The following is a 23,485-nucleotide window of genomic DNA, read 5'->3' on the forward strand; positions in this document are numbered from 1 at the left end:
GTACCCTAAAAAACTGCTGATCTGTCACTTGTACCACTGGTACTTTAGCACTTGTGACCAGCCCGCCCCCCCCCCCTCCCCCCCCTCTAAGTTATTTGCTGTTAGCCCAGACAGTTTTTCCTTCCTTTTCCTGTAGATGTGAAGGCCAATCTTAGTATAGTCTCACCTGCTGATAGAGTCAATAGGAACTACACCGATGTGAGACCCCATATCTGATCCAAGCAGCCGTTCCACCTCTAAATTAACTCTCCTAAAAGAAGGGTTTAAATGAGGCTTGTCATGGTGCCTCAGAACAGACACAAGGCTATCATCAATATGCCTTGTTGCTGAAGTTATCTTTACCAGGTTATTCTCAATTGAATAATTGGGGTTCCTATCTATGCTTTTGCCCGCCCCACCCACAATTACTATGGTGTCTTCCTTTGTGAAGTCTGTGCAAAGTGAACCTACATCCTCTATAACCTAACCCAGACTTGCACTAGGTTTAAAAAAGCTTGTGACCTGGTAACCTGACCCTAGTTCATCTTGCAACAGTTAGATTACACCTATACCATGTGGACTACCTAACAACAAAACTTTCTTCTTCTCCTCAGGTTTTTCTGACTTCTTATTTTACAAACACTTTTTGAAAGTTTGTTGTGTCCTGTCTACTCCTACACCTATTTGTAGCTCGTCAGTTTCCAACTGTGAGAACAGATCAAACCTGTTTTCCACATTCACAACCACACTGTCTGAGAACATCCATCTTCATATTTCTTCTACAACCTGTTGTCACTTCCCACCACCACGCAGGATTAGCCGAGCAGTCTAAGGTGCTGCAGTCATGGACTGTGCGGCTAGTCCCGGCGCAGGTTTTGGTCCTCCCTCGAGCATGGATATGTGTTCAACCTTAGGATAATTTAGGTTTAGTAGTGTGTAGGCTTAGGGACTGATGACCTTAAAGCCAACAATCTTCTCCTCCTGTTCCACTATTTTCCTATCTCTACAGCAAATCCTACACAACCAATGAGTGTTGTTTATTTCCCCAATTCCCAGGCCACTATAGTGACCCATATGAAAGAAACTGCAACAACCCTCACACCACACCCCAGAACTAACAATCCTATGGCAAGTCATACACTTCTCCCTCATGGAAAACAAATTTTAGCTTTAGTCTAAGTTAAAACAATAACAACTTCGTAGGCTACTCATTTAATATTTCGAATTTCTTAGAAAGTTTAGGCCTCAAGTTCGGATACTAATTCAAAACTTCTGGTGAAACAAAAATGATGTAACCTGTATTGTTTGCATGACGAAACAAAAAGTAAACAAAGCACTGAGCCTACATATATAAACTTTTCACTTGTTTCGAAACTTCTTACTTTGGCTACTTACTAGAGAATCAAATGGATAGCATTTGAGAAGACACTAACAACACAAACTTTACTTCATTGAAATAATCATGTAACTTACAGTATATCACAACGTAAACAAATCCTAGTCCAAAATTCGCACCTGTGAAATGTTTTCTTCCTTCAGAAAATACACAAAAAATGTGAAGTCTTTAATTGATAGCTTACAATAGGTATCAATTTACTTAATTATGATGTAATACTGATTTAATTAATTGTTATTACTCAATTAAACACTTATCTTTATGAGAACTGTGAATGTGCACAACTCGTCAACCAAAGATACTGTTATTTTTATCAGTCAGGATCAGGTTGGTTGGTTGGATTAAAAGACAGGGGGAAGGGACCAAACTACAGGGTCATCAGTCCCTTGTTCCAAATAAAGCAATACCACAAGTGTGAGAATAAAACAAATGAGCCTGACAACACAAAACGGAATGAAAGAAAATATCATAAGAACGATGAAGGGCAACAAACGTGTAAATGGACAAAAGGGGGACAAGAAAACCACAGAAGTGCAATAACCAATCCACCCTAAAAGCACTAGGGTGGAGGACACAGAAGGACATGCGCTAAAACGTACATCAAATGATAAAGCCCATCCTCACGAATAAAACGTGAGGTGTTGTCAGATAAAATTAGCAGCAACGAGTTCTGTAACCCAAGATTCTGTCGCTGGGCAGTCAAAGTGGGATATTGCACCAGAAGATGGGCCACTGTCAACCGGGCTCTACACCGACACTGAGGAGGGTCTTCACGGCACAGGAGGTAACCGTGGGTTGCCCAAGTATGGTCAATGCAGAGCCGGCAGAGGACAACTGATTCTGTAAGAGAAGCCCACATGGAAGACTTCCACACATTCATAGTCTTGTTGATGACATGCAGTTTCTTGTGCATACTGTCATGCTATTCTGTCTCTCAAAGCCGAAAAACCTTGCAATGTAAGTCAGAATGCAGGTCAGGTTCGGAGACGCCCCTCTCCAGAAGCGGTTTCCATGTAGCCTGTTTGGCAAGCCTGTCGGCAAGTTCGTTGCCTGGGATTCCGACATGACCTGGGGTCCAGACAAACACCACTAAACGACTGGACCGTTCTAGGGCACAGTGGACTGCTGGATGGTCGCTACAAAAGGATGACGAGGGTACCACTGGTTGATAGCTTGTAGGCTGCTCAAGGAGTCAGTACACAGGAGAAATTGCTTGCCTGGGCATGAACGGATGTGCTCAAGAGCACGAAATATGGCTGCCAGCTCTGCAGTGAAATCACTGCAGCCATTGGGCAAGGAGTGCCTTTCTATATGTCCACCATGAACGTAGGCAAAGCGAACGTGACCATCGGCCATCGAGTTATGAGTGTTAACCGCTTCCTGGCCCTGTTACATATCGAGAATCGAGAGGAAGTGACAGCAGAGAGTCGCAGTGTTAACCGAATACTTAGGGCCATGTGAAAGGTCAAGGCGAAACTATGGCCTAGGTGTACAGAGGTGTACGTGTTTGGACCTCAAGTATAGGTGGTAAAGGGAAGGACTCGAGTTCAGACAAATCGCATGCGAAACGCAATCGTTAGCCCTGACCTGGGCTGCCGATGCGGCGACGGGCTGCCGCGGGTGGGAAATGGAGGTGGTAATTCGGATGCGCAGGGAAACTACAAACGTGTTCAATATAACTGGCGAGTAGTTGTGCATGCCTAACCTTCAATGGAGGGACTCTGGTCTCCACCAGGACAATGGTCAACGGACTTGTTCTAAAAGAACCTGTTGCTAGGTGAACACCACAGTGGTGCACTGGGTTCAGTAAACACAACACTGAGGGCACCACTGAACCATAAACCACACTCTCATAGTCAAGGCAGGATTTAACAAGGGTTCTGTAGAGCTGCAGTAGTGTAGAACGATCTGCACCCGAATTGGTGTTGCTCAGGCAGAGGAGGGCATTGAGGTGCTGCCAGTATTTCCACTTACGCTGATGTAGGTGAGGTAGCAAAGTCAATCGGGCATTGAAAACCAGTCCTAAGAATCGATATGCCTCCACTACAGTGAGTGGTTCATCAGTAAGATAAAGTTCTGCTTCTGCATGAACGGTACGACGCCGACAGAAGTGCATGACACACAACTTTGAGGCTGCAAACTGGAAGCTGTGGGCTAGAGCCTATGACTCCACCTTGTGAATGGCTCCCTGTAGGTGCCACTCAGCAACACCAGTACTGGAGGAGCAGTAAGAAATGCAGAAGTCATCCGCATACAGAGAAGGCGAGATGGCCCTACAGCTGCCGCTAGACCGTTAATGGTCATTAAAAAGAGAGACACACTCAACATGGAGCCCTGCAGGACTCCATTCTCCCGGATATGGATGGAACTATGGGAGGCACCAACTTAGACACGGAGCAAATTTTTTATAAAAATCGGGAGTGGGCCTTGGAGACCCCACTCTTATAATGTGGCAAGGATATGATGTCACCAGGTTGTGTCATACGCTTTTCGTAAATCAAAAAAAGACGGCAACTAGGTGTTGGCGCCTGGAAAAGGCTGTGAGGATGGCAGACTCAAGGGACACAAGATTATCAGTGGTAGAGCGATCCTGGCGGAAGATGTCCTGACAAGGAGCCAGTAGGCCACATGACTCCAGGACTCAACGTAACCGCCAACACACCATACGTTCCAGCAGCTTGCAAAGAACGTTGGTGAAGCTGATGGGCCAATACCTATCCACGTCAAGAGGGTTTTTATCGGAGCTGAGCACCAGAATGATGGTGCTTTTCTGCCATTGTGATGAAAAAAAGCCATCGCACCAGATCCAGTTGAAGATGACGAGGAGATGTCACTTGCAGTCAGGTGAGAGATGTTTAATCATCTGACTGTGGATCCGATATGGCCCAGGAGCTGTGTCGGGGCAATGTGCCAGGGCACTGAGGAGCTCCCACTTTGTAAATGGGGCATTACAGGATTCACTGTGGCATGTAGTGAACAAAATTACTTTCCCTTCCAGCCGCTGTTTGAGAGTGCAGAAGGCTGGGGGTAATTCTCCGACAAAGAGGCAAGAGCACAGTGTTCAGCAAAGTGCTCAGCAATCGGGTTTTCGTCGGTAGATAACACGCCATTTATGTTAACACCAGGAACACCTGTTGGGGTCTGGTACCCGAAAATACATTTGATCTTTGCCCAGACTTGGAAAGGTGATGTATGGCACACACTGGTCAAGACGTATCTCTCCCAACACTCCTGCTTCCGTCGTTTGATAAGATGGCGAACACGAGCACGGAGCCGTTTAAAGGCTATGCGGTGCTGCAGGGAAGAGTGCTGCTTATGCCGCTGTAGAGCTTGCCAACGCTCCTTAATTGCTTCAGCGACTTCCGGCGACCACCAAGGGCCTGCCTTTCACCGTGGGCACCCTAAAGAGCGGGGGATCGCATTTTCTGCCGCAGGAACGATAGTTGTAGTCACCTGCTCAACCATCACATCAATGTTACCACATGGGGGAGATTCAACGGTGACAGCAAAAGTGAAAGTTTCCCAGTTCGCCTTGTTTAAAGCCCATCTGGGCAGGTGTCCATGGGCCTGACACCAGGGCAGTGACAGGAGGGTGGGGAAGCGGTCACTACCACAAAGGTCGTCATGAACTCTCCAGTGGATAGATGGGAGTAGGCCAGGACTGCAAACCAAGAGATCAATGACCGAATATGTGCCGTGTGCCACACTGAAATGTGATGGGGCACCTGTATTTAAGAGGCAGAGGTCAAGCTGTGATAGTAAATTTTTGACATCTTTGCCTCGGCCAGTAAGCATTGTGCCACCCCACAAGGGGTTATGAGTGTTAAAATCTCCCAAAAGTAGGAGTTGATCAATCAGTGCAGCCAATGCATTCAGGGGTACTGCACCATCTGGAGGAAGATATACGTTGTGGACAGTTATTTCCTGCATCATCCTTATCCTGACAGCCACAGCTTCAAGAGGGGTTTGAAGGGGCACAGGTTCACTGCATACTGAGTTCAGGACGTAGACACAAACTCCACCTAACACTTGATTATAGTCACTACGGTTTCTGTAATATCCCTTATAGTCGCGGAGGGCAGGGTGCCGCATTGCAGGGAACCAGGTTTCCTGGAGGGCAATGCAGAAAGTAGGTGTAAAGTTTAACAGTTGCCAAGGCTCAGCCAGGCAGTGGAAGAAACCGCCACAATTCCACTGGAGGATGATGTGATTGTGAGGTTGGGGAGGCATGGAACATTCAATGAGGCAGTTTACGCCTCAGGGTCACCTGCTACCACAAATTTATTTCCTGAGCTGTCTGTATCCATGATGTTTGAGGGTCCAGCAAGATCTAGGTCCTCAGCAGACGCCGGAATCTCCACCTCATCCTCTGAAGCAAAGCTTGTAGGTAGTGGTAGTGTGGGTGCCACCAAAAATCCCTTGGTCTTGGGGGTCTTCTTTTTGGATTTCTCTCGCCGCTCCTTGGATTTCTCTGGCTAAGAGGGCTTGACTGATTCAGTCTCTGGAACCGAGAATGACCATGAAGCCCTACAACCAGCTACTTTTGGGCACTTCAGGCACTGGTGTGAGTAGCAGAAAACTGGGAAGGGAGCAACCCAAGGAACCCCTTAATAGCAAGAGGTGCCGAAGAAGACTTGCGCTTCTCCAGCTGAGAAGTGGGGACTGGTGTTCCTGATGGTTGGGGGCCCGTGCTCTTGATGTAGGTGGTGCGGGATCAACAGGGAGGGAAGCACCCCCCCCCCCCCCCCCACCATCAAGGGGGCAGGTGTAGTTTCCCGGCTCGGAGAGCCGACCGGAATTCGTGGAGCGGATGGGGCTACAACTGCTCTCGTAGCAGCGGCATAAGAGGAGGTCATAGCCACAGGATGTAGACCCTCAAATTTCCTCTTAGCCTCAGTGTAGGTCAGTCGGTCCAGCATCTTGTATTCCATGATTTTCCTTTCACACTGTGAAATCCTGCAGTCTGGCGAGCAAGGGGAATGATGCTCTCCGCAGGTGACACAGCTGGGAGGCGGGTCACATGGAGTATTGGGATGTGACACTGGAAGTACAGCAGGAAGACATATGGCCAAACTTCCAGCACTTAAAGCACCGCATGGAGGAGGGATATATGGCTTTACATCACAGCGGTAGACCCATCACCTTGACCTTCTCGGGTAATGTGTCACCCTCGAAGGCCAAGATGAAGGCACCAGTGGCAACCTGATTCTCCCTTGGACCCCGATGGACATGCTGGACAAAATGAATGCCTCGTCGCTCTAAGTTGGTGTACAGCTCGTCGTCAGACTACAAAAGAAGGTCCCTGTGGATTATAATACCCTAGACCATATTTAAGCTCTTGTAGAGTGTGATGGTAATGGAAACATCCCCCAGCTTGTCCCAAGTGAGTAATGCCTGTGACTGGGCAGAGGATGCTGTTTTTACCAAGACTGACCCTGACCACATTTTGGACAAGCCCCCCACCTCCCCAAACCTCTAAATGGTTTACAAAAAATGTGGCTTCATCGGAACACAGGAGTCCCCATCAGTTCTCGTACATACGAGGTGCCGGGATGAATAAGGTTCGCTGCCATCCTTAGCCTGACATTCCTCTCATGGTGTGGCCAGGGAAGGGCATGATTTAGGATTGTACTTCCTTGCACTGTACTGTGACTTAGAATGCTTAGAGACTGCTCGTGTTTGATCACCAGCAAGTGATGATGTGGTATGCTTCATTGCGCATCATCTGCCCTGATGCCACCCACTTCGACTAGCGGCCCACCCCATGGGCACCACACAGCTGCAGCAAAGGCCACCTGGCAGGATGACCATTGCTGGGAGTCCCGGTGCCCCAGGGAGACAGGCATCTACTCCTTTGCATTTGTGGGGAGTCAACGGTGCAGGCATCAGCAGAGCGATGCCTGTGTTGTCAGGGGCAACCAACAGGGTAAGTGGCGGCCCCACCACAAAGGACTGGCTACCGTACTGGATATCAGATGCAAACAAGTCCATGGTCATTGTCGGTGTAGAATGTGACACTGCATATTGCACGGTGGAAAATGGACCAAGGAAGGTCTCCTCGCCCAAGAGATGGAGAATGTGTGGGACTGCAATGCGACAACATGAAATCGGGCTACAGATCTCAAAGTACGATGGACACAATGCACCAGGTGAGGCGCCCTCCCCCAATTGGCTCGCTCTTCGAAAAAATTTTGAAGAAAGGAGGCCAAACCCTACAGGGAGCCATCACATAAAGGCCGAAATGTGTGAGACTCCTTTTAGTCGCCGCCTCTTACGACAGGCAAAAATACCTTGGGCCTATTCTTACCCCAGGACCCGCAGGGGGGGGAGTCAGGATCAGGATTCAGTACGGCAATCTGTTACTCACCAACAAATGAAAACTTCCATCCTTTGCTAAATAGACTGTTTGCTACTTTGTATGATTGTCTAGTATCTTTAAACATTTTCCTTTACAAACTATAATTTCAATTAAATTTTTCTGACATGACACTTATAAGAATAATGCATCAAATTTTATGAACAGAAAAACATCTCACAAGCACATTAATTTAGGTATATGAATATATACAGCCTGTGACATCTACACTACTCAGTTCTGGGAACATGGCATAAATCCCGATATTGTCACTCAGCTATTCCAACTATGCTACCCAGAAGTTGGTTGGACACCATGCCAGTGTATTCATAACTGGCGATGGTCCAACTGAAGGTTAGAAGTTGGCTGGATACCATACTGGTATATTCTTTGTTGGTCATTGTCTTACTGAATGTAGACACTTAATGATTTTCTCAAAACTGAGAATCCTTTCACCCACACGGTTATAGCAGAACTTACTGTTTCATGTTTAATTCAAATCACAATGCAAATAGCGATTTCTTATTTACGCACGGTATAGTAAGGGATGAGCTGCATTTCCCAACCTAGTGCAGGCTGTAGCTCTGCACTTTATGAATGCCAACTGACTGGTACAGAAGTTTAAAACAATGGCATAGCTAATACACCAAAGAGGAGTGTGTGTCTCATATCTGATACAGTTGCTGATCTCAGTATTTAAAACAAGATAGCTGCAGTGGAGTACACATGTGGAAAGTCAAGATTTTGAGGGAGTCTGTGGATGCAAAACAAGGTATCCTGCTTCATCTGCTAGGCATCTAGACAGACGAACAAAAATTTGCACATAATATAAGAAGACAGTCCAAATAAAGTCTTTGGTAGTAGCTTTTATCTAAAAGTACCCAACAAAAAATACTAGGGTCATCTCTAAATGAAATATTTTGGAACTTACAAAATGACATTTGTTGGCCCAAAGAATACATAAAAATTTGCTACCTTCAGATTTCTTTAAAGGTCTTATGGGAGTAAACATCATACTTCACTGTGACCCAAATAAATGATGAAACTTTTGTTGTTGTCATCAGTCCAAAGACTGGTCTGATGCCACTCTATCCTGTGCAAGCCTCTTCATCTCCGAATAACTTCTGCGAGCTACATCTTTCTGAATGTGCTTACTGTACTCATCTCTTGATCTCCTTCAACATTTTTACCCCCCCCCCCCCCCCCCAATCTTTCCCGCCAATACTAAACTGGCAATCCCTTGATGTCTCTGTTCTATCAACCGACTTCTTCTTTTGGTCAAGTAGTGCCAATTCTATTCAGTACATGCCCAGTAGTAATGTGATCTACCCATCTAATCATCTGCACTATTCTGTAGCGCCACATCTCAAAAGCTTCTATTCTCTTTTTATCTAATCTGTTTATCGTCCATGTTTCATTTCCATACATGGCTACACTCCAGACAAATACTTCAGAAAAGACTTCCTAATACTTAAATGTATATTTGATGTTAACAAATTTCTCTTCTCCAGAAAAGTTTTTCTTGCCACTGCCAGTCTACATTTATATCCTCTGTACTTTGGCCATCATCAGCTATTTTGCTACCTAGTAGCAAAACCCATCTACTACTTTAAGCGTCTTGCTTCCTAAACTTATTTCCTTGGAATCACCAAATTTTTCTTGGCTCCCTTTACTGTTTGTTCAATATACATATTGAATAATACTGTGGACAGGCTACAACCCTGCCTCACTCCCTTTCCAACCACTGCCTGCCTGTCATGGCTCTCGAATCTTATAAATGCCACCTGGTTTCTGTACAAGTTGTAAATAGCCCTTCGTTCCTCGTATTTTACCCCTGCTACCTTCATAATTTCAAAGAGAGTATCCAGTTAACACGGCTGAAAGCTTTTTCTAAGTCTTCAAGTGCTATAAATGTAGGTTTACCTTTCATTAACCTATCTTCTAAGATAAGTGATAGGGCCAGTATTGCCTCAGGTGTTCCTACATTTCTCTGGAATTCAAACTGCTCTTCCCTGATGTCGGCTTCTACCAGTTTTTACATTCTTCAGTAAAGAACTTGTGTTAGTATTTTGCACCCATGACTTATGAAACTGATAGTTTGGTAATTATCACACCTGTCAGCAACTGATTCCTTTGCAACTGGAATTAATTCATTCTTCTTGAAGTCTGAATTACACATCATTTATTGATTGTTGACTAATAATGTTACATTTGTGGCAATACCGGTAGGATTACATTTTTACCACATCAGATCAGTATCTTGGAAAGTGTAACAGCACAGTTTATTTCAACTGGTCATGGTTCACGTAGACTACTAAGTTTGTACAATTCCAACATTCGTATCTGTTTAAAAATCCGGTTGTATGGTAACACTATCCAATTCTGGGTTAACAAAAATGATGAAGCTAAGTCATATGATGCTGCAGTGCTGCATGAAATTATGTTTCTTTGATCAAAGGATATTGAAATAATTTGCTAATTTTGTGATTTATGAAGTTTTATGAACAGATTCAGTGCTCTCTTTCAGGGTATAAGGCAGTTTGTCATTAACTTATGTTTGGACCTAAATATGGTTAACTCAGCAACAACCTTGAAAACTGATGGCACAATTTTTTTTATTTCTTTTATCTGCCCCCCCTCCAAAAAAAAAAAAAAAAAAAGAACTATACACTGTGTGTGGAAGGTTAAATTAAATACCCAGTTTTGTTTCATTACACCAGCACAGTTCAATACTTGGAACCATCACACCAGAACAATGTTGTATATTATGGAAATGTACTTGGAATTATTTCCTAAAATAGTGGGCAACACAGATACCAGAAAGTCCTAGAAAAGAGCTACAGGACACTGATTTAATGTTCCAATGGCAGATGAGATGCATTGTATATCATCATGAACTTGAAGTCAAAATTGTAAGAATTCATGGACTAATGGCCTAACAAGCCAAACAACATATTGTGACAAAAAATAAAAACACCTACAGCCGTCCTTATGATTTTAACTTATTTTGTTGCTACCAGTTTCAACGCTTCATTGCATCATCTTTAGGCTCTCTTTGATGCGGTAAGGTTGATATGATCCCCATGCACAACCCATCAGTTGCAGCATTACTGGATACACAGATAATGTGTCAGCACCCCAACCATCAACTGCCAACCCAACCATGGAGTGCTGACACATTATCTGCGTATCCAGTAATGCAACAATTGATGGGTTATGCATGGAGATCATATCAACCTGTACCACTCCAAAGAGAGCCTGAAGATGACGCAATGAAGTGTTGAAACTGGCAGCAACAAAATAAATTAAAATCATAAGGACAGCTGTAGGTGTTTTTATTTTTTGTCATGATAGTAAACGGCCATCGTCCCAGAGACCTCCTGCTAAAAGGATGGACATACAAAAACAACATATTGTTCAAACCCACATTTTAACAAAAAAAGACCAGTATGGTTAAGAAGAGAAATTATAGCTTGTAAAGATGTCTGTGCATCATTCATAAATAGAAAAAAATATTGGAAATAATGATGTTTAACAGCTTGTGTGAGGTTCAGAAATGATATTTAATTTCAAAAACGCTTCTCAACTTCATGTTTGCAATTTATGACATGTATGAATCCAGCTGTATTAGTTATGCAACAAAAATCCATACCATTAGTTGTTTGTAATGATTTCTTGATAAGTTTCACTGGGAAAGTTTTGCAACTGATAAATTGTTCTCTGTCATCAGTTCCCATGATGATGGGATAAGACCAAAACAAGTCTTCACAATGGGATTTTAACATAGCTGATATGTGTTCCTTCAAACAAAATGTCATTCATGAATTTCATTAATAGAACAGATGGGGGTGGTGATGTAGGCACTGGCACACAGTAGATCTATGAAACAATATTAGGTGGCGTGCAAAGTATAAATGTATGTGTAGAAGAAAGCCATATTGATGAAAGAGGCGATATTTTGGTTTAACATCTAATCAATGACAATGTCATTAAGGTCATAGCACTACCTTGGACTGGACAAACAAATTTGACATGTCTTACACAAATGTAACAGAAATCTGTGTGCCAAAGGCTGGTTTTATATTTGCACCTCCCAAAGCCAAGCCCAGTATCTATCTTAACCACCTCCATTACCTGGAAGTTTTACTTTTTCTTTGGGGTGGGGATGGGGGAGGTGGTCAGAGCAGGGGGAGGAAAGCCACAACAATAAATGATCCAAGACTGAAACATTGGATTTTTAGAACAGTACCTGTGAAATCAGTAGCGCAACACCTACAATTTAATCCAGGCAATGATTACACAAAAGACTATCACCCTCAGTGATCAGTTGTACAAACATTATCTGCAAAAACTGAAAACTCAACTTGGCTGTAGGCATAAAAAATGGAACCAACAAGTACAACAGACATAATTTGAAATGTGTATTAGGTCAAAGGCAAAGTAATTTTTCTCGTCTGTTTATCATTTATGCTTTGTTTCAATTTGAACCCATAATTTCTCCTTCATTTAACTCTCACCTCTTATCTATTGATTAACAATGTCTCAATACTGTTCTCAAACTTGAATAACACAAGTCAGCACAATGTCACTTCCAAACTGCTTCTGGAACATTGTCTCTATTGTGTTTGGAACAAGACTTTTCTACTCCAGCAGTGCACCTCTTACTCTTCCTGTTTACCCAGCTTTCTCTCTGTCACAAAAAAGAACTTGTATAAAGTCCAAAGGCTAAATTTTTTAAATGTCATAGTCGCGTTGGCTAGCTCAGCTCCAATCTCAATTGTCACTAACTAGAACGATTCAACAGATAATCCTCCACTGACACAATTATTGCTAATTTATTTATTTTCACAGCAAAATCAGAATCAAATCCTCAGGCTGCATACAGGGACATATATATGAGCCCCTACTTTCAAGTGGGAAACAGAAGTATAGTTCATTTTTAGTTGTAAGAGCTACCGATACAAATTCGAAAGCTGAGGGTCGTTTTTATCAAGAGCTACAGTTACCAATTATGAAGAAGAGTTAAAGTTCAAGGTAAAGAAAGAAGAAGACTAATGAGTACATAGCTATTGTATCAAAGGGGACACACACACATATTATGCCACCACACAATCTGTCCTGCGTGAACCAATGTGCACTCACTGGTGAAACATTCCTATTTCAATCTCTTGTTGCACCTCCCCTATCAAGCTATCACCCAATCTTCCCTTGCCCACCATGTTTCCTCTCATATCATCAGACATAGGTGACTCGGCTGAGAGTTAGTTTGGAGTACTGAACAATGTCAAGCATGCATGTTTTGTGCTCCAAGGAAGGACATTTTCCAAAAAATTAGTGACAATTTCTATCTCATTTGTGTGCTTCCCAACCTGTCACCAACCCATTTTCCGTAACTTTGAACAGTTTTTTATTTTTTTATTTTTTGAAATCCATATAGGTGCAGTATTTATCTGACTTTTTTTTATAAGCATATAATGTTTATCTTCAAAACAATGAAAAGGTCATAATGGAATAACAATATTGAAAGGGTAGATTGCCACTTATAACACAGACGAGGCTTTGAGTTTGCTGACAGACACAACAAGAAATAATACTAGAAATATTTAAGCTTTTGGAGAAGATCCTTCCTCAGAATTAGAGGTCTCACACATTCACACAAATCACACACACATATGATTACTGTCTCTAGGCTTGAGGCCTGACTGCACTCAATGCCTGAAGACAGAAGCCATGCTTGTGAGAATTGTTCTTGTGTAACAGTTTTTCACTTCCGAACAAAAACTTTGTCCAAAATCCGAAATATATCTAGTATTATTTTCATTGTGCCTGTGTGTGACTCGATGCTTCCTCTTTGCAGTGAGCACCAATTTATTCCTTCCACTGAGAGAAAACAGTTATACAAAACAGTAATAGATAAATCACATCTCCAAATCATCTAAAAACAAGGAAGGGACCATGGGGAAATGCTCTGTTCACAACAAAATCAAACTCAAATTGGAGAGGCATGGGGAAGGAAATCAGACATGTCCTCCCTCACAATAACAACCTCAGTTCATTAGTTGGTTGGTTGCTTGTTCCACTGATCAATCACACAGTACGGTAGCCGTTATGATGTGGAATGTGTCAAGTGCACAAGAAATGCACATATGAAACAACATTTTTCAATATATATATTACAATACAGAGTTAAAGATTATTTATATTATTTACCCCATCCCTTAAATGGCACAAAATGCATATACTATCTTTATAGATTTATTTATTCCTATTCAAGAATTCATCTATGGTATAGAAGGAGTTGTCAGGGACATATGATTTAAATTTACTTTTGAAGCTATTACTGCTGTCTGTCAGACATTTTATTTCATCCAACAATTTATCAGAAATTTTTATAGCACCATATTTTACCACTTTCCGTGCCAAAGATAATTTGAGTAAAGAATAGTGTAAGTCTTTCTTTTTTCTGGTATTATAATCATTAATGTCACTGTTGTTTTTAAACTGGTCCATGTTGTTGAGAACAAATTTCATTAGTGAGTAAATGTACTGTGAGGTTGTTGTAAGAGTTCCCAATCTTTTAAAAAGATGCCTACAAGATGTGCGACTATGAACCCCACACATTTTTCTAACCACTTTTTTTTTGTAGTGAATACATTTTGTCTAAATGTTGTGTTACCCCAAATATTATTCTGTATGATATCAGAGAGTGGAAGTATGCAAAGTATGTTAGCTTACTAATTTCTGTATCTTCAAAACTGACAATTATTCTGATTGTAAAAGTTGGTGAACCTAGTCACTTTAGAAGATCCAAAATATGAATCTTCCAATTAAGATTCTCATCTATATGTACACCAAAAAAATTAGTATGCTATACCATGTCTACTGACTTCTGTTGTGTTATATTTATTGAAGGAACTGTACTTTTTGCAGCAGAAAATTGGATGTACTGTGTTCTTTCAAAGTTTAGAGGAAGCCCATTTGCAGAAAACCAATTAATGAGTTTTCCAAAGACCTTATTTGTATCATTTTCAATTGGAGTCTCTTTTTCTGGATTAATAATGATGCTTGTATCATCGGCAAACAGTGTCAGTTCAGCTTCCTGTTCCAGATAGGAAGGGAGGCCATTCACATATATCAAGAACAGAAGAGGACCCATGATTGACCCTGTGGAACACCTAATGTAACTTCACCCCAGTTAGATGAAGTGGCAAACTTATTTAAATCACTTGACCCATATAAGGAAACTTTTTGCTTCCTGTTCTGTAGGTATGACTTAACCACTCATATGCTATTCCATTTATACCATAGAATTGTAATTTCTGTAACATAATGTCATGGTTCACATAATAAAATGCTTTGAACAAGTCACAGAAAAATTCCTATTGGTGACGTTTTATTATTTAAAGACTCTCTTATGTGGACGGTGAAATTGTATATTGCTGTCTCAGTGGAACAGCATTTTTGAAATCTGAACTGTGATTTGCTAAGTATCCCATTACTGTCGAGATGACTAACCAGTCTTGAATACATTACTTTCTCGAAGGTTTTTGAAAATGCTGTAAGCAAGGATACTGACCATTAATTATTGACATCTATGGTGTCCTGCTTTTTGTAAAAAAGCCTGACAATGGCATATTTTAACCTGTCTGGGAAAATATCTTGAGTTAGTGATGCATTACATATGTGACTCAGAACATCAGCTGTAATTGCTCCAGATTGTCTTAATATCTTAATAGAGATGTCATCTACTCCAACAGAACATTTATTTTTCAAGGATTTAATAATTTTACTTATTTCAGAAGAGGTTGTTACGTGAAACTTAATCTGACTAATTTTTTTTTCAAAACAGACTCTTCTATGTGTTGCCTTGTTTTTTCTTTTGAACTGTTCTGGCCAATTTTTTGTCCTACACTTAGGAAATGGTTGTTAAATACAGTAGCTACTTGTGTACTGTTGGTTAGGATGGTCTCGTTCTCTTTAATAGTAATACTACCTATCCCAGTGGTTACTTTTCCTGTCTCCCTTCTAACAACATTACATATTGATTTGATTTTATTGTCAGAGTTGTTAATTTCTTCTCTAACACACATATTTCTTGATTTCCTTACAACTTTTCTCAGTATGTTACAATAATTTTTATAGTGTAAAACTACTTCTGGATCTTTACTAGTTCTTGCTGTCTCATACAGTTTTCTTTTTCTTACTGAAGACACTTTAATACCAGTTGCAATCCACGGTTTCTTTGAAAAGTGTGTGGTGTTACATTTAGTAATATTCTTCAGGAAACAATGTTCAAAAAAAGGATATAAATTTATCAAGAAATATGTTGCATTTATCATTAGCATTTGGCTCATTGTATACATCTCCCCAATTAACATTTCTTAAGCTTTCTCTGAAGTGCTCTATAGATACTGGGTTGAGCGACCTCACACTTTTACATAATGGTTTCCGAACTGTACACCCTGTTAGGTTTTGAAAGTTAATCAGTTGTGCATCATGGTCTGACAATCCATGTACCACAGGGAAAGCATGTGTTTGTTTTACATCCTCTTTTTGTACAAATACATTATCTATTAGCATGCTACTGTCTTGAGCTATACGTGTAGGGAAATTGATCACTGACACTAAGCTTTTTGTTGTTAATAACACTTCTAGTTTGTTTTTCCTATCGGAATTACTTAGAAAGTTTACACTGAAATCACCACAGATTAATAACTTTCTTTCTGTCTGACAGACAACATAACAGAGTGTCAAACTTTTTTTATGAACAGCTCCCAATCTCCTAATGGGGACCTGTACACTGTTGCTAATGTAAATATTACATTATGTAGCTGAAGCTCAAATGCACAAACATCGAAGTTCTCATCAACACAAAATTTGCTTACTTCTACAGTTTTGCTTTTATACTCTTGTTTTATGAAAATGGCAACACCTCCTTTATCCATCCTAAATATACCAGTGTAAGATGCTAAATTATACCCACTTATACTGACACTATCCATGCCAATAGTTACATGGTGTTCAGACAGACAGAGTATATCAATCTCATTCTTATTTTTGAGATCATCTAAACACACTAATAGCTCATCTACTTTATTTTTTATTCCCCTGGTATTTTGATGAAGTAAGTTGATACTACCCTTAGCTTTACCCCTATTTACTGTACATGAAGTTTCTTTTATTCTATTTATCTTGATTGTCAACTTTCTGGCTTTAACCTAAAAAAACCTGTCTGCCTGGACCCATTAACCACAGGGATCAACCCTTGTGTGACTGTGGACACCCTTACAGTTTCTGTTAATAGAGAAGCTAACTTATTTTTCTCCATCCTATTCAAGTGCAGGCCATGTGTAGTGTATCCCCCCCCCCCCCCTCCCAATAGCATTTACTGGAACAACGCTTATGTGAGATTTTTCCGGTGTCTGAAGCATCCTGTTCAGCTCAGTGTCAACATGCCTTACAGCGGTGTTTACCCAGGGTTGATCATGGCGCTGAAAGACCTCCACAAACCCCACATTTGTGTGCTCAGTTTCTGCTCCTATTTTATCCAGGTCACTCCTAATACTGTATCTTGGATCCATAGCCAGGCTGTTTCCTGCTCATCCAACTATAATTACCTGATCTTCCTTCTCACAGTCCCTGCATAGCTGACCTAAGTTTTCTGGCACCTGGCTGAGGCCTAGCACTTGGTTTTACAAAACTTTTGACCTGGTACCCAGCATTCAGTTCAAGTGATTCATGGAAAGCACAATTTGAACCCAAAACTCAGACATTGTGACACCTCAGCAAGTTAAAATTAAAAGACAGGACATACTCTAAAGGCAAGAATCTATAAAACAGAAAAAAAACAATTGTAGCACAGAGATCTATGTAATTTTCAAAACTCGCTGCCCTATAAGTTGCAGAGAATCAATTCACGGTTTTACTTCAATCAACAAATACAACCTTTAAAAATGGTTGAAGAACTATCCATTAATAAACATAAATTAAGTAAGGAGGTTGATTAACTAATAAACTACTGAGAAAGTGGACAAATATTTAGAATGGCAGTCATCTGTCAATTATTAAAAAAAGATGTCTAAGTGCAAAAAATTGTACCACACACACACACACACACACACACACACACACAGACTCTTTCTATCTTTCACTCGCTCTCTAATGCAGTTGTGCAAATTGTCAATGATCACTGTTTGCCTTAATGCTTAGAAAAAAAATTCCTCACAACTCAGGATCCAAACAAAGAGTTCCAGCTCAACAATCTCAATTTGTTGACTCATCAATATACATGTTACTGATTCTTTATTAAAAGGTAATGATCTGCAACATCTGGAAAACCGAAAATAGCATTAATCCACCCACTACATAAAAAGGGAGACAAACAAAATGTCAAAAATTTCATAGGAGCGTTACTTCCACCAGTGGCATACAAAATATTATCAAAAATTCTCCTGGACAGAGTTGCAGAAACTTCAGACCAACAATTAGGAGAGTATCAGGGACATTTTTGAAAGGAAAGATCCTGCACAGAACAATTTCTAACTTAAAATCAATCATTCACCACAGAATGTTAACCAGCAAACCTTTAATAGTATCATTTCTTGATTAAAAAAAAAAAAAAAATTGATTCAGTAGACAGAGAAGCAACAGCTAAAATCTTTTGAGAATCTGGTGCTTAAGCAAAGGTGGCAAACCTAATTTGTGAAACTTACAAATATGATACCTAAAGTTAAATTAATAGAAGTATCTCAGCCATTTGAAATAAAAACTGGCTTTAGATAAGGGGATGGATTATCGCCTTTACTGTTTAGTTGTATCCTAGAGAAAATTGTAAGGATCTGGAGTTTGGAGCTCAAGAATCACAAAACTGAACAAATAATTCTAGGAATGAAAGCAAATGCAATTAAGGTAAACTGCATGGCTTCTGCAGACTATTTTGCAATAATTTCAACTAATCTGACATACACAGTTATTCAAATAAATTAGCTTGAAGAAATACTAAACAGAACTAGTCTCAAAACGTTAACTGAAAAAACAAAATTCATAACAAACATAAAAATGCACAAAAATTCGTGGAAAACAGATATAGGTAAAAAGAGAGCAAGTAAGTAAATTCAAATATCTTGGAGAAACTATGCAACAGAATGGACTAGACTGTTTTGCAGTAGATGTAAGAGATAAACAAACAGAGTGAACATATCATTTGACAAAGAATATTTACAACACGAATAGGTGAAATACAAACTATAGATGGCTGGAAAATGAGACACAATGAGGAGATTTACAAAAATATTGAGAAAATATCAGAAGTAATGGCTGAACGAAGATTAATCCTTTCTGAACACCAGATGAATGAAAACAAGCTCACAAAACAAATATTCCTGTACTTCTGGAAGAAGAAATCTACAATAGCATGGATAACAGAAATAAGAAAAGATCTAGAAAGAAATAATATCAAAGAATCAGTGGATGGAAGAAAAGAAATGACAAAGTGGGAAGAAGATGAAAGAGTAGAGGGAAAATAGAAAACAACAAGGAAAGAGGAGGAACTGAGACTGTTCTGTGATCCTAGTTGGTCGGCAGAGATTTTGAAAAACAGCCTTGTCATAGAAACCATTGGATGAAAAGATTATCATATAATTATATGATGCAACACTTTCGAAATGTTGAGAATTTCTTTCAATCACAAGGTAAACACCGCCATCCGCTCACAGAGTGTGTTATAAACATAGTAATAACAGCTGAAGTAACACTATTACAGATAAAAGCGACGTACATACTATTTCGTATCCCACGTATAACTGTGTTCCTATGACAGATCACAGATTACTGTGATATAACCAATATTCTGAAAATCCTACAGTCCTAGGGAAGTTTGGTAAAACAAGGGTCTCACCGTAACAGATCATATCCCAATAAGTATATTGTGATACCCGATGAGCTCTGGTGACTTACGCAACACGTCTACTCAACCTATATTTGATCAAATTGAAAGCATAGACATGAGCTTTGCTCTAAGTAAGACACCGGTAAACTGCCTATAGGTTCCATCACTGAGGCTGCGAAAAAAACTACTACGTTTTTACAGTGTGATATTCTGGACTAGATACTACTTCGAGGAAGCTATTTCATGCACCCTACGGCTGTAAAGAATGCATCTAACGTTACGGCGGTGTTTATAGAAATGTTTACTAAAATTCATTCGAAATAAGATTTTTTGGAGGACCTATATTATGATCTAGTATAATGTAATGTACAATTCCCAAATATTTGTTCAACATTTTCATGTCCAATTACATACCTGTTGAAATGCCACGAAGAACAGTGCTGTTTTCTCACCTTGTTTCGTTACTTAAAATGGTAAAAATTTGCCTAGCATACATGTATGTGACAGTACCAAAATTAACAGTGTCTTACTTGTAACAAAAACACAGTCACTGAGTTTAGTAAAATTAGACAGTACATTCACTAATTCGCCAGCTATATTGATTTCACTTAAAATGGATTCAGTAAAATATAGTAAGCAAGGAGTCTAATTTCAAAATATTTACTCTGTATTTACGCACCTAGTATGAGTGGCTGACTGACAGCGGAGAAAGTTTATACACAGCACTAGCACTTGACACCATATCGCAACACAAACAAAAACAACACACTCAACTACAAGCAACGCAACCGACACACCAAACGACTTCACAAAGTGCGATCGATACCAGAGTTACAGCTATTGGCGAGGGACTCCACAGTATACTGAATCCATAGATGATTAATAATAGAAGGCCACCATAAGCCACAGGACACTTTTTCTTCCAAAAACGTCAACACTGCTTTAGCTCACTCTATATTATTTTAGTAATTCAGAAACATTTACAGTTTTCTTTTTATAAGGAAAATTATGAGGTGTTGCCCAATTAGAGTCACTGTTGTATATTGTTGTATAAAATGAAGAGCTGAGGCATGAAGCCCACAAGCAAAACAACGTGCTTATGTACGTAAAAAAATTAATAGATATCTCAACGAACCAACAGGCTCACTCTATTTATATGCTGGATGTAAATCACGAAATTTTCGGAACATTAGGCAATGCCGAAAATAATGTTGCAAACCGTATTTCCGCGGGCCATATACTTTAATGAAACAGATAGGAATTGTTCCACTGTGGGCAGCCAAGGGAGACGGAAACATTGCCACACCGTTTGAACGAGATAGCAATGCAAGACTGCCTCACGATGCCTATCGAGCCCTATTCTGTATCGTTCATACCGAACGGTGCAGTAGGTTAGCCGTAGTGATGTCTTTTTCGGTTCTTTATCCAAAGCTGCTATTCTGTAAGCTTCTGAGACCTGTTACCGATCAGTCCGCCCGCCGATTTTTGGTCAACTGTACCAAGAGGTTTTAGGTTTCGGTATGGCCCACTCGGTCGGTTCGGTGTGATTTATTTACACCAAGTATTTGTTATTTTAGACATATTGAGTGGTTTTAGCTTCGGATTTCGTGATTGTGTCACTGAAGAATCACCAGCATGCATCCGGGTGGAAAGTGAGTTCATAATAGACTGTTTTCCTTTGTTAGAAATTGGTTTGTGTTGTTGTTACTGCGAGTGGTAACGATATTAAAAAAAACAGTTTTCGTCAGTATTCTCACAAAATATGTTATTTTTATGTAATTAAGAGTTTAAAAAATTATTAAATTTCATAATGTCGGTTCTGCTTACATATATCACATGAATTTTAGCTGAAATTACTGGTTACTTCAGGTACTTTTCTCAGCAAATGGTTTACTTAGTAATTATCGAAACACATTTAAAACTTTTAAGTGACAATGAAAAGGAATTTTATGAAGCCTGATAGAGGAAACCTTTCAGAATTTCATGTATTTACGGGATTGCACCAGCATCATTCGGCGACGAAGTCAGCCTGCATCTGTGTTGACTGGAATGATACGGAATGAAGCAGCTAGGATAGGCGAGTCGTTATAGCCACTCGGATAACGCAACGAAGTGCAGTGTGAAAGGTCATGCGTTCGTATAGCGCTGGGTACGAACTTTTTTCCCACTTCGTGTTTGTAACACATCTAAGACTTCGTTAATCGTCAAAATTAAGTATTTTTCTGAAATATTCGTTGTTATTCACACGTTAGAGCACGCCTTCTCAGGAATGAGTATCTTCAGATTTCGTGACTCCCACATGTTTAAGAAATAAAAGACGAGACTGCTGTGCGTGAAACAAGTGACAGTGACATATATATGGAAATTGAAATAAGAACACCGTGAATTCATTGTCCCAGGAAGGGGAAACTTTATTGACACATTCCTGGGGTCAGATACATTACATGATCACACTGACAGAACCACAGGCACATAGACACAGGCAACAGAGCATGCACAATGTCGGCACTAGAACAGTGTATATCCACCTTTCGCAGCAATGCAGGCTGCTATTCTCCCATGGAGACGATCGTCGAGATGCTGGATGTAGTCCTGTGGAACGGCTTGCCATGCCATTTCCACCTGGCGCCTCAGTTGGACCAGCGTTCGTGCTGGACGTGCAGACCGCGTGAGACGACGCTTCATCCAGTCCCAAACATGCTCCATGGGGGACAGATCCGGAGATCTTGCTGGCCAGGGTAGTTGACTTACACCTACTAGAGCACGTTGGGTGGCACGGGATACATGCGGACGTGCATTGTCCTGTTGGAACAGCAAGTTCCCTTGCCGGTCTAGGAATGGTAGAACGATGGGTTCGATGACGGTTTGGATGTACCGTGCACTATTCAGTGTCCCCTCGACGATCACCAGAGGTGTACGGCCAGTGTAGGAGATCGCTCCCCACAGGATATTCAGGAATGTATAACTTTATGATTAACAAAAAGCAAGAAGGTATTATTTTATTTGTACAGTATTCCCACGAGCAGTGTTGCACATTGTGCGACATAACACTTAGTGTCAATAGCTTGTGTGCTGCGCTCAGTGTATCCTCATTGAAATACAACAACCATCAATTACTTTTTATTTTGTTTTTAACATTTCTGAATCATTCTCGAAAGTTCTTATGTCTGAAATGTTTGTATATTGTTGAATATTCAGTGTTTGTTAAAATAGCAGCACTCTCCATCCAAAAAGTTCAGTTCTGTTCTGTTTTGGCTGCCATTGGTGATCGTAATAAACGTGTTTTAGTGTCAGCAGTTGCACTTCAGTGACGACCATGCTTTCGGATTTGGACTTTATTCTAGTAATGACATGTTATATGTGACATTCTTTGATGGAAACACTGGGTGCGTCAAAACGTCTACATCTCCATGGCTCCAATTAGGTCATGTGAAACCTGTCACCTACTCGCAAAAAAGATTGACTGGGATGAAAGGTAGCATAAATATGTTTTTCTTATTAAATGCTAAACATATGTTCATAAATGCAATTTAAACTGTGGTAAGAGATATTACAGAAGAATTCGAGTGGACTAACAGTTGTTCATGACATAATGGATTGAATCAGAGCACATCGTAGTATACACTTGTGTATCATCATGCCACTATTAACAGCACTAAGTTTGGTTGCATGCTGGATGCAGTGTTACAGTGTATTATAGAGCTTGTAAACGTTTGAGGAAATTATACAGACTGTCATGGGTTATTCCATTGTATTTAGCAGCACATGTACCTAATAAATCGCATGAAGTGTTCCAACAGAGCAGAAAGTTTATAACAAGAGTATCCAAGTAACTGTTCCCAATCTTCTGACATGAATATAATCATCA

The 23,485-nt window shown here is 40.5% G+C and overlaps 1 protein-coding gene across 3 annotated transcripts in view; it reads right to left on the reverse strand.

The window, feature by feature from the left end:
* Window positions 1–20,498, reverse strand: part of LOC126297781 (ATP-dependent helicase brm-like) — a 229,871-nt gene extending 209,373 nt beyond the window's left edge. The window contains exon 1 of one of the 3 annotated variants that reach the window (XM_049988964.1): window positions 20,297–20,498. The gene's annotated coding sequence lies outside the window, so the exon portion shown is untranslated. The remainder of the gene's footprint in view (window positions 1–20,296) is intronic. The other 2 variants (XM_049988965.1, XM_049988963.1) reach the window with 2 other exon arrangements.
* Between the last annotated feature and the right edge of the window lie 2,987 nt (window positions 20,499–23,485).

The sequence above is a fragment of the Schistocerca gregaria genome, chromosome X (genome assembly GCF_023897955.1).
Source record: "Schistocerca gregaria isolate iqSchGreg1 chromosome X, iqSchGreg1.2, whole genome shotgun sequence".
In the NCBI taxonomy this organism is placed as follows: Eukaryota; Metazoa; Arthropoda; class Insecta; order Orthoptera; family Acrididae; genus Schistocerca; species Schistocerca gregaria.